General features: G+C 42.8%; 1 protein-coding gene across 3 annotated transcripts in view; it reads right to left on the bottom strand.

Moving 5' to 3' along the window:
• ST3GAL6 (ST3 beta-galactoside alpha-2,3-sialyltransferase 6) overlaps window positions 1-12829 on the bottom strand; it is an 89186-nt gene that overhangs the window by 68198 nt on the left and 8159 nt on the right. Inside the window, exon 1 of one of the 3 annotated variants that reach the window (XM_028119155.2) lies at window positions 1144-1886. The exons of 1 other annotated variant lie outside the window; for it this stretch is intronic. The gene's annotated coding sequence lies outside the window, so the exon portion shown is untranslated. Of the gene's footprint in view, window positions 1-1143; window positions 1887-12829 lie in introns of those variants that run through there. One more of the 3 variants, XM_028119154.2, reaches the window with a different exon arrangement.

Raw genomic sequence — 12829 nt, 5'->3', positions numbered from 1 at the left:
GGGTGTGAAAAGCAGTCCTTGCTGAGAAGGAAGCTACACAAACCAATTTACAAATGTCAAATCAGCTTGCTTTCAAAAGGAAAATAACCTGGCAGCCTGAGCAGATCTTCCCAAATACTTAACATCTCCGTGTAAATAAAAAGATAGTGCCACCGTCTGCAGTTGGGAGAGGAAGTTTGAAGACCGGAAAGTCAAACATCCAGGCTAGCATAGCATAGGCAGCGGTCAGAAACCTAAACCTCAGTGTGAAAATGGGGAGAAGAGCCAACGAGGGCAAGGGGTTTCTGGCCTTCCTGCAGTTCCCTTAACTATCCACCTAATCATTGTACTCGGATGCACGTGACTTGAGCTTAGAACCTGCGGTTTATGTGGTTTCTGATGGCATCCACGGATGTTATTCTCATTCCCTCTCCCACATACAGTTTTTTAAATATTACCTTCTAGTAGCAAGCACCTCCTCCCCTCCCACCTCTCTCCCTACCCCCCTACTGAAGATCCTATAAAAAGGTGTTTGGGGTTTGTTTTTAGTTTCTAGAAATTGTCTGTAGATTTTCTTTTAAGCCAAAATAACAGCACAGAAGAGGCTGAGTTCTCCAGAGAACCCTAGAGCAAGGGCCTCAAAATGACAAGTTGCTCCCTTGTTATCTCGAAAACTAACGGCAGCCCAAACCCGGCGAGTTTCTCACCACCGCTTTTCCCCCCAAAACCGCCTCGGTGCTTGTTGTGTTAGGTCTAGTTCCACTGTGGCGGGAAGGAGGGTTTGTTGGAAATTTTTCTACAATAAAAGACGAGAACCTTCCAGACCTCTGGCCCCCGTTCGCGAATAGACCCTTTTACAAAACAACGGTCTGCAAGGAGCCCCCACCCTTGACGGCGCGCGAGTGCCCAAGCTCCCCCGAGATTAGCGAAAGGCGGGTCCCAAGGCAGGTCCTCTCGACTCGCAGCGCCCCTCCTCCCGCCCCGGGGATCCCGGCGCCCCGCAAGCCCCTAAACCCGGGGGGCGGGCTCACGCGAGGGCGCGCGGAGGAGGCTGTCGATTCAGCGTGCCCCCCACCCGCGACGCTCAGCCTCAGAGGCTGCCGACCCCAGGCCGCCCCAACCAGGGTGGGGAACTCGGTCTCCCCGATCCCCAGTCTCCCTCACCCGGGCAATGCCAACCCGCAGGGAAGCCGGCGGGAGTGAGTTACCGGCCAAGGCCCAGGAGCGGAGACTGCAGAGGCGTGCGGGGCTCGGCGGCTGGGGGCCCGCTGCTCTCCACCCACCGCCGCTCGCTCCAGCCGGCTGCTGCGGCGCCTGCCGCATCGGGCCGCCGAAGCCCGAGGCCGGCGGAAACCGGAGGAAGGTGGCCCGGGTCAGGGGCGGCGCGGGCACGATTCCTTCTCCACGGACCAGGCGTGGGAGCCGCGGGAGTCCAAGGCGCCTGACGAGCGGTGCGCTACCCTCCGCGCCCCGGTCCGGGTCCCAGGCGACTGCGCCGAGCGCCTCCGGAGCCGCGGGGAAACTCCTCCTGCTCGGCTGCTGGCGCCAGACGCGCGGTGACCACGGCCGCCCACAAGTTCACGGAGGAAGGTGCAATGCAGAGGGAGCCTGGGGGTTCCGTCCCCGGAGCAGGGAGGCGGGAAAGCAGCCGAGCCCGTACCTTTCGGGCTGGGGGGACACCGGCCGCGCGCCCTTCCCGGGCGTCCCGGACAGGAAAATCACCACGAAGGGAGGGCCGGGGAAAAGCAGCGGGTGGCTTCAGGACAAGGTAGGAGGATCGAGTTCCACAGCCAAGAAGACACTCCCATCCCGCCCCGGTTTGTTTGGAAAGCTGCCGGGGCGAAAGTGTGGCGCGGCCAGGGTACTCTCCTTCTCCGCCGGCCTGGCGGGCAGCAGAAGTAAACACATTTGCTTGGCGCACCGGGGACTTCTGTGACACCAAGTGAGGCAGGAGTTTTGGTCCCTCGCAGAAAGGGAGCGGGTGTCCAGAGCTCCAGAATTCCTGGGCTCCGCCTTTCAAGGACAAATGTGTTAGTGCTTGTCTTTTGGAGGAGGTTACTTTAGGGAGAAGGAACGAAGGTGGGACGTGCATTTTCTTTCTTGTTAAAGTAGCTCTCTTGAGTAAAGCATAAATGAATAATGTCCTCATACTTGGATGGCTCTGAATACTTTTTATATTTCAGTGTTTGTGAAATAATTCACTGTCTAGCAACATTCAGTTAATAGCTCCAGCCTTTGGACCCTGAGCGTCGCAATCACGTGCTGTCAAATGACCACAGAGAGAAGAGCCACAGACTTGGATATAATTCAAAGAGGCAATGTGTCCCGGCTCTGAAACAAAGTCCATCTGTGATGGACCTGCTGGTATTTGTGTTAATTTTAACAATAGCCCTAGGAGACAGCACTTGTTACTTTACCGGTTTTACTAATCCAAACGCTGAGAGTGTTCAGAAAATGCCTATCTCCTTCCTTTATCTACAAATTGCCTTTGAAGTAAGGTACACAAGTTTTGAAATTTTCCAGGTGGCTCCTGAGACATCAGAGTAGTGAACGATGTTTAGGGAATTTGCCCATCTAGGTCAATTTTCCTTGAGATGGTTTTGCTCTTTTTAGTGTCTCCTGAGTTCCTTATTATCCTTCTCTTGTTCATGATCTTCGGAATTAAACCAGTATTATACCTCATCCACTCGGTCCTTCTTAGGATTTTTGGATCCGCAAAGTCATGTGCTAAGGGGAGAGGTCATCTGCTATTCTTAGGTGGCATTTGTGCTTCTTTATAGAAGTGACCAGGAAGGCACTGTTCACCCTAACCTAGTTCAAATTCCACTGGCATGCCTCGTGATGTTGAGCAAGTGCCTTAACCTCGTGTACTTCCTTCGTGTCACCTGTAAAAGTGCTATAATACAACCTATCTGCAGGGGTTGTTAGGATTTAAATAGATGATGAGCTAAAGAATTCTTGGAACCGTGCTTGGCCAAAAACCATCAGCTCAGGAAGTAAGAAAACTACCTCCCAGTCATTGCCTACTGTGAGTCAGTTGCCGCCTATGCATCATATCTGTTCCTCCCATCCATCCTGCAAGCGAGAAGAAGCTCATCCTAGAAATGAAGACATAGAGTCAGAAGGTTAAGAAATGTGCCCAATGTCATACTGCCTACATTGGAGCTGTGATTCACATGAAAGTGCCTGAGACCAAGATCAGTTTTTCCAGGATAGCTCATGTCTAGGTAGTTATGTGGAGCAGGGACTTTTGAGCTGTGTAACATTTTATTTTTTTTCAAATGCAGGATACATTATTGTATGGGCACATGATCGCAACTGTGCAAAAATTTTGAATTCCTGTGGAAGGTGATAAAGAATTAAGCAGGGGTTTGTTGACTTCCGGGGACGCGGTAGTAGCCGATGTCTGGGGTGTCGCTATGGGGGCCCGAGGGGCTTCTGCGGCCCGCGTCGGGACTGAGGTGCTGCCATAGGCCCCACCGAATCGCCCCTGCCACCTTTCCGGTTCAGGCGCTGGCTCCCCGCACTGACTTCTGCATGGGGGAACCCGAGGAGGTGGTGCCGGTTCGGATGCTGTGTTTACGTTTGGAAAAACTAAATTTGCTGAAAATATTTTCAGCAAATTTTGGTCTAAAAATGATATACCTACATTTCTTTCATGTGGAGATGAACATACTGCTGTTACAGGAAATAATAAACCTTACATGTTTGGCAGTAACAACTGGGGCCAGTTAGGATTAGGAAAATCAAGCGTTAACAAGCCAACGGTGTGTCAAAGCTTTAAGCTGCCTGTGGACGGAAGCACACCCTAGCTTCAACAGGAGACAAAGTATACACAGCTGGAGGAAATAATGAAGGACAGCTGGGACTTGGTGACACTGATGAGAGAAACTCTGTTCATCTAATTAGTTTTTTTTTACTTCCCAGCGTAAGATTAAGCAGCTCTCTGCTGGATCCAATACTTCAGCTGCACTAACTGGTGAGACTTTGTTCCACTTCAGGCTAGGGACCATCCCTTTCCTTGAGACCAGTATATACCAGCTGAGTCCCCTGACCCCAGCATTGCTGTTTCGTTTTCCATCATTAAGTATATGTTTATGAAGACATAAAAATGGAAGTTTGAATCATGACCTAGAGTCCAGTTTTATGCTTATTTAGGGTGAGATGTAAACACACATGTAGCTGCCATGCTTCCATCTACTCCTGTAGATATTAAATCGTCATCATGTGTTCTGAGCGTTATATTTGCAGCCGTAAAAAAGTTGCTATCAGAAACATAGAAATCTATTAGATATATATGTTATCAGAATATGGTCTGGGGGTTCCTGGCAGGCTCAGTCGGAAGAGCATGTGACGCTTGATCTTGGAGGGTTGTGAGTTTGAGCCCCACCTTGGGTACAGAGATTACTTAAATAAATAAACCTTAAAAAAAAAAAAAATTAAGCAGGGTGATGGGATTATAGGGTTTTAGCTCTCTGGGATAGTGTTTTTGGCAATTGTTTTGGGGAAAATGTTTTCACTCTAAATATATGTAATTTAGCCTTTGTATAAAAGGTTTCTTCTAATAAGGTAGGAGGGGAAGCACCAGGAAGTAGGAGAGGACTCTTGGAAGTTGCAAATTCTTTTAATAGCCCCTGAAATCATATTTAGGCAGTGTACATATAAGGTTGGCCATTTGCTAGGTTTCTTTTGTGCTTATGGATGATGCAATCTCTTTGTTAAAATCACATTGTTTCTTAGGATATGGCCTCTGTGTCCCTAGGGACAAGTAAAAACCAGGTTCTCCACTCCACCCTGGGGTGCCATTCAGCACAGTGTAGAGAGTAAGGTTAAAGAAAATAGTACTTCCTCAATCCCAATGTAGGTCCTGCCAAAAGAACCCCTGAAGATAGGTTATATTATATCACTTTTACAGGTGACGTGTCCTGTCCCAAGGACAGGCTTTTTTGGCATGATCAATGTAGGACTGTCTACTTCATATAGAGGAGACCTACTCAAAGCGATATGCTCTCCGCAGGACGGTCACCTCTGGTGAACCCCGGGACCGGAGAGAGACCCATTAAGTGACAAGAGACCACTTCCTTACAATACCCCCTTATAACTTAATAACAAAAAGAAATTTTCTTTTTTTCTAACATTTCTCAAGGCTTGGGTTCTCCAGTTTTAAATAGTATCTGGCTCAAGACTGAGTTTGACCAAGCTCATCATTTTTGCATACCATTGTCTCTCCACCTCCAGGTGAAGATTCTGCCAGCCTGGTTTTCTGGGTGTCTTGGGGTTTTATCTACTGAAAGCAATTATTTAAAGAACATGTACATCTCAAAAAGAGTAAGTCACAGGGAGGAGGCAGTGTCTCTCCTCACTCAGAACTCTGCTTCTGCCTACAGTGTGGGAAAACTTTCGCAAAAGGCAGCTTAGTTCTGTTAAGCAACACCCTAACTTCTCTAACATCTCCATTGCCGGGCAGGGCCTCAGCCCCATGTTTGCATACAAAAATAACCATTGTGTTGATTTCCCCAACACTGCCAGTGCTAGAAAAAAGAATGCGAGTCTATCTGGAAGCTTCTTGGCAACGTTCATCAACAATAGTGTCTCCTTATTCTACTAGTGCTGTCAAGGTTTCACAGCTCTTAGTAGCCCAGTCTCAGGAACTGCATTTGCTCTCCTTCCTGTCACAAGCTGGAGGATGAGGGGTGGACCTTGGGTGGACCTGGGGTTCAGCGTGTTCTAAGCACAGGAACATATAAAATATCTGTATGGTGGAAGCCATAGTACACCTGCATTGTATTATTAAAAGGGTTAATATTCAGAACGTGTCAAGAATTCCTATGGGTCTGTAAGAAAAAGATACCCCATTTAAAAATAGGACGCGGGTCATAAGCAAGCAATTTATGGAAGAAATACAAATAGTCTACAAACGGGTGCAGAGATTTTCATGTCTTTTTATACGAGCATTGTTTAAGAAAATGTGGATAGTAATGAGAAGTCAGATTGGCAAAAATGAAGGTTAATGAGCTTAATGAGTTTCATCAAGGTGTCAAGGAAACTATTCAAGGAAGTATGAAGTAGAACTTCTTCCTCTTCAGAGGGCAATTTGGTGATTGCTATCAAATGTACAAGGTTGTTATGAGTTTGAATTTCAAAACCCTAATTTAAGTTCCTTAACTTTCCTCTTTAGAGGACAGTTTGGCCTCAAGCCAAGCAAAGGAGGAAAGAGGAGAGGGAAAGAGGAGAGGGTGGGAAAAGACAGAGGATCTCATAGCTGACTCCTGGTTACCCTGGTCCAGAAGAGGGCCAGCCCTTCTGGTTACTGAGCACTCCCTGAACAAACCCCACGATGGTAGGGCATCTCCTGAGGTTAGATAGGGACAGTCTGCAAACCTCTGCATCTTGGAGCAGCTTGCTCAGAGAACTTAGGCAATTAGGAGTGTTAGAAGCCTGAACCACTGTCCTTGCTGATGGGCCACCCCCGGGAGAGGAGGGAGATGTTCCACCCTCCCCCATCTGTCTGTGGAGATGCTCTCCTAGGTTCTACTCCAGTCCCGTGACTGATAATTCTGTCAAACCATTACAGGTATCTTCCCTTGGGGCGCTCAGCCCACTAATTCACATTTTTCGCTAACCCCCTTGTCTCTCATCTTAGCTGGATTACAGAGCTGAACTTATACCGTTTCACTTCACGAGAATGTTTTTGTAGGATGGATCCTGAAAAATGGAAATCCTGGGCAAAGCACACGTGAGCCCACACTCAGATGATTTTCTACCTGATATTTTCATGTTCAGAAGTTCACACTCTAAACAAATGAACAAAAAAACCTATTTTCAGTAGCACCCCTGAAGCAGTGTGCAAGGTGGAGTCATTACAGTGAGCTGGGAATGGTACAGAGGCTTCTCTACGTTTCCCCAGCTCCAATCTGCTATGAATGCATGTCACCTTCAAACCAGCAGTTCCATTTTTTAGGACTTCATCTGTAGAAATAATCACATATAAATACAAAAACATGAATAGGGGTGGGTATAGCAGCATTGCTTATAGTGTTTAAAAACAGAAAAATAATGCCCAGGAATAGAGTGACTAATTAGATTGTGGTATATCCTAATAATGAAGGCAGCCATTGCAAAGCTATTATAAACATGTATATACATTCAATTTGCTAATGTGATATCAGCTGTAGTACATTGGCTTTAGAAGGTCTACATTCAGAAAATATGTACTGAATGTACATACAGGATGTCAGATATTATGATTCATTAATATCAAGCAGAAAAAAATAAAGGACCACTAATATGTGTGTATATATTTGTGAATCCATAGGGAGTGTTGACAGATTTCTTCTATAGAGTGGAATTATAGAGGCAAAGAGAGAAAGTGGAGGAAGATTTTTGCTTTTTATTCTAAATATTTCTGGTAAGTTGAACTTTTTACAATGTACACAAATAACTTTTGTAATTAAAAAATGATGCTAACAAAGTTATTTTTATGTGTTTGGGAAAAGAGATTAAAAATCCAGAATGAAAATGGGTCAGTGTTGAGGCACAAATCTAAGCTCTCTACCTTGGTGATTCCCTACCTGTGTACTCTTCATTCTATATAATGCATTTTTTTCCCAATCAATAGAGACCAAAATAGAAATATCAGGTCAAAACAAAACAAAACAAAACCCTTAAGGCCACACTGAAAGAACAAGAAGAAAACTTATGTGAATCTTGTTTTTATTTTGCTGGGAAACAACTAAACATAAAAGAAGCATGAAGAAAAAGGTTAATACATTTGATTTCATGAAAATGTAGACTTTCTAAATGGCACAATACACAGAAATACAAAGACAAGCTGGGTAAAAGTATTTGCAACACATGGAAAATGGTTAATTTTCTTATTTTACCAGGAACTCTTAGGAAAAAAAAAAAAACCAAGAATTTAATAGAAAAATAGGTAAACTACGTGGACAAGCAGCTCTCTGAAGAGAAAAATAAAACATACATTACTTAATTAAGCAAATATGTATGTCTGCTATGTGCCAGGCACTAATCTAAGCAGTGAAGGAAACATCATAATTCTTGCTCCCAAGCAGCTTCCATTCTAGTAAATTTGAGGAGTCTTGACTGCACTGATTGAATTTATATACTCTAATACAGAAATCCCACCAACAGAAACTTCTGTTACAGATATCCTTGCACAGTTATATAAAGTTGTAGATAAGAATTGCCTTTTAAATGTTCCTTATAATGGAGACCCTGGAATGACTCAAATAGCCTTTAGTAAGGATTGGAATTAGAGGATACACATATACTATAGAAATCTGTATAGTCACTAAAACCATGAGCTAGTCTTCTCTCTAATGACTTGGAATAATGTCCAAGATATTATTAAATTTAAGTATCACACTGCAAGATAGGTTGCCTAGTAGGATTCTGGTGTTAAATATGTTGTGTGTTTTTTTTTTAAGATTTTATTTATTTATTTGACAGAGACACAGCGAGAGAGGGAACACAAGCAGGGGGAGGGGGAGAGGGAGAAGGAGAAGCAGGCTTCCCCCGGAGCAGGGAGCCCCATGTGGGGCTCGATCCCAGGACCCTGGGATCATGACCTGAGCCGAAGGCAGACGCTTAACGACTGAGCCACTCAGGCGCCCCTAAATATGTTTTTTAAAAAATAGAATAATAAATTATAATATAGCTGACGTTAGTGCACAAGACATCTGAAGGAATCCACATAAGCTAATGAACATTAGCTGTCACTGGAGGACTTTTCTTTCTAAATTATACAATTCTGAATGGTTGATTTTCACTATTTATTTTTAACTGAAAAAAGGGAGAATTTTCAAACCATTTTACATTTTAGGAATTTTTACATGCGGTTGCTTAGAGACACATACCAAATTGAGCTTTACTTCTTGGGGAGTCTGGGGAGTGGTCAGTGGTTTTTCTGAGAGGTAATGACAAAAGCTTTGATATAAATGGGTGACTGTGTACCATTTTCATCAGAACTTTGATTATGACAGTGTTTGGGGTTTCTATTATTCTCAACCTCAGAATTAAAGGAACTTGTCTACTCCCAAACTTGCAGGAGATTGCCTCATCACCAAAGGATATTGTAAGAGAGTGACTTGTTAAGTGGAGAGATACCGCTGGGATACAGAGTTTCAGAAAAACACTTACAACCATGGTTAATTGAATGGGAATCCTGTGAAACCTTCGTTAGCTTTTTGTGTGTGGGTATCAAGATGTCAGCTGACACGGTCTGGTGGTCATTTCTAGTTCCCATTGTTTTAGTGCCCCCAAACCAGAATGTCTTCTCCAAGGATACATAGACTATAGATTACTGAAACCTTTCTTCTAGACCCTAGTCATCATTTATCCTGCCTGAGTCTGCTCTCTCTCACACCTGAACTCACTTTGGGGAACAGATCCCATTTTTAAGGTAATCATAGTAGCAGAGGCAGGCATCAGGATTATCACAAGGAAAGCATCTTCGGAAGCTTCCCAGGAGCCTGCAAATCCAGTACCTCAATTCTTCATTTCAATTCCACACCAGGAGCAGTTTATTACACTATAGGACATTATGAATACCAGAGCATCAGTATCAGTAATAAAGAGCTCTAGATATAGGAACCACCGTGACCATCTGAAGTAGAAATAAAATGAAGGATTCAGACCGACGATTGTTTCCGAGGGGTTTAAACTAGTAATCAATTTTTGTTTTACAATTTTTACAATATTTGTCTTTACTGTATCTTCTGGTAAGCTTCCAAATTTCTTTTTTTGCACTCGGGTGCCATACTGGCAGCAGTTTTTCCAAATCCTGTACATGACTGTTAATTATTACAAGTATATTAGCCACATGGTGAGACACTGACCATCCAAGCAGCTATCCACAGTGCTTCAAAAGTGGTAAATACAAATAACCTTAATCTTTATCATCATTTAGTATTATTGCATAAAATTGAGGGTTTCTGAATCTGCCTAAGGGACTAAAGAGAAGTACATAATTTTGTTTTTGCTTAAAGAGAGAGATGGGAGTAGGCAGGACTTAACTGTCTGTCTCTGTGCTTATCACATGATAAATGAATGCATTTTAACCAAGTCAACTAGGTCGTAGACTTTGGATCCAACAAATTTTGTATAATTGATAAAAGTCTTACTGGCTATAGATTAAAAAGCGGAAAACCACTGATTCTTCCTAGGCCCTTTAGAGTTAAGAGTCCTGCCACACAGAACCTGTCAGACAAAATGTTAATCCACAGGCTGGAAAACAATCAACTTCCAATATTAATATTTGGAAGTTGTCCCTAAATTTTATTTAAATGAGGTGATTCATAAATTATTTTGTACATGACTTCAGAAAATGTACATACCGCTTGCTGTTCAGGGGAACACACTTATTCTATATCTGAGATCTCTCAAGAATTCACTCACCATTTGCAGAGAAGGACTTGGGAGTCCTCAATTACTAGCTCCGACTACTTTCTTAATTCTTAGTCTTATACCTCCAAACTGCTTGCTAAGCCCTCAGTTCAACATGTATTTCTCAGCACCTGCTATATGCAAAGTATTTCACAAAAAGCAGGGTCAACAAATCCAAAGCCAAATCTTTAGTTTTCCACCCTAACCAGCCTTTTCTTTTCACTTACTCATTTTTATTACTGATAATGTCTTTCTCCCACCTTCCCACTTTTAAAAACCATAGAGTTATCCTTGATCTTCTTCTTTTTCTCCATCTCACCTGAACTTCCAGCCTTCATGTCCTTAACACGCTCCACATTCAGTCGTTCAATACATACTTGCTTGCTATCTGCCAGGCACTGTTCTAGGTGCTAGGAATAGTTTGCCAGGGGGGAAAACAGGCAAACATTTCTGCATTCCTGGAGCTTATATTTTACTAACAGTGTCCTGCAAAAATCTTCAAACGTCGTCTTGTCGAGCCCTTCATCTCAATTTCAGTTGAAATGCTTCCTTCTTCTTCTCCGGGCTTCCCCAGGGAGGCAGGGAGGAGCCTGCCTCCCTGACCCTTTACCCCACTAGAACGAAAGACAACATTGGACTCCACCCTCTCTGCCTCTGTCAGTTTTCTGCAATGTAAAACAGCATTAGTTGAGATGTTTTCTAGGGATCTGTTAACTTATTTCTAACCCTGTAACAGAAAAGTCATTGAGCCCACAGAACACCAAGGTTTGGTTACCTTCTTGAGATGGAGGAGGGATATTTACAGCAGGGATGGGGGGGATGTAAGAGGTTTAAGGGGGGCTCACAGGGGGTCCATGGGGGGATGTAAGAGGTTTAAGACAAATTCTTACTAACAGTTCTCTAACAACACAAGGCAGAGTAAGGCAGCCCCAAATGAATAAGGCCCTAGACAGATGTGAGAGGGCTGGTGAAGCAGTAACATTTGTTGAGCACTAAGGAGGGGCTTTGTGTTCATTATCACATTTCATTGTAACAAACCTGGGAGTTCAATATTATTGAGACAGTATGAAGAAAACAAAAACAGCAACAAAACCACATTCATACCTAGGTCTGAGTGAGTCCAGAGCCCTGGCATATACATTCACTTGGCAGAGGGAAAGGGATCTAATGCTTTTGCTTAGAAATCTCTCAACTAACTCTGACACACAGAAAAAAAAATTTTTTTAAGAGAACAGTTATAACTTAATTCCCAAGGTTTTGGATTTTGATAAAGTAGTGATCTATTTATATCTTTTTTTTTTTAATTTTCAAACTAAACTTTTCCATTACGTTAACATTTCTATTTTTCCATAGTAGAAACTATGCTCTTCTTACTGTCCTTAAAAATAAAAATAAAGACCCATCTAGGAGTGGCCTAACAAGTAAAAACAGAGTCCGATGCAATATCTGCTGGGCCTTCCTAGTTCCTCTCTTTATAAATATTATTTCACGATGGATTAAATACTTGCTTTTGGAATTTAGTGGCCTTTCCCAAACTGTGTTCTTTTGGGAGACACTAATCTGAATTTAAAGAACAAAGGATTCCTAAACAAGTAAGATTGAGTTATAATCCCACCTGAAGTCACACACAATACGTATTAGCATATTCAAGACAACAAGTGTTTAACTTTGGTTAATGGTTAAACAAATTAAACAAGCTTGTTTTTGTGGGGGAATGACTCTTCCTTCAGTATTCTATTGTAATTTACTTTTTCTCCATCTCCCAAAGCCAGTTACAACAAGAAACAAAATTGCTGTATATTTGATTCTCTGCATATCTGGTTAGAAAACCAAGGGCTGGGATCCTTTCATGAAATCATCCATGAAAATAAAAGCTTAGACATGCATGTCACTTAGTTCATGAGAAATATATCTAGAAAAAAATTACATGGCAAATTTGCAGTGACAGATTTATTATAAAATCACCACCGTATTGCTCTTGGAACCATACAGTTATCAGCATTACTTAATATTTTATTAACATAAGTAATTAATATGATTCGTCATCATTATAAACTGTGTTTTGGTTCAGATGTAATAAAATGGATTCTGGTCAAAATTCAGGTTAATTTGAAATAATTGTGTATCTTTTTGCTAGCTGGCTTTTCTTCAACTCTACAGAAGGAGCTTGCACAATCTAAATGCTCTCATGTCAAGTATTTTGCAATCAAAATCATAGTACAATAGAAATTCCTTGAGCACCAACCCACGTCTACTTATTTCCAGTAAAACTTTGTGAGCATGTTAGTAGTGGAGGTGGAATTTGATAAGTACATCATAATTTAACATTGATTCATTCATTTAGTGTTTATCGAGAACCCACCAAATGCCCAACACTAGCATTCGAGGCATCAGACATGCAGAATTCTAAAACATCTGACTTCCGGCCTGGAGAAGTGATACGAGG

Source organism: Eumetopias jubatus, unplaced genomic scaffold, assembly GCF_037043125.1.
Source record: "Eumetopias jubatus isolate StellerSeaLion01/CBP00866 unplaced genomic scaffold, mEumJub1_p1.0 scaffold_1, whole genome shotgun sequence".
Classification (NCBI taxonomy): domain Eukaryota; kingdom Metazoa; phylum Chordata; class Mammalia; order Carnivora; family Otariidae; genus Eumetopias; species Eumetopias jubatus.
Note: the sequence above shows the minus strand (reverse complement) of the source record. Positions and strands in the feature narration are given on the sequence as shown.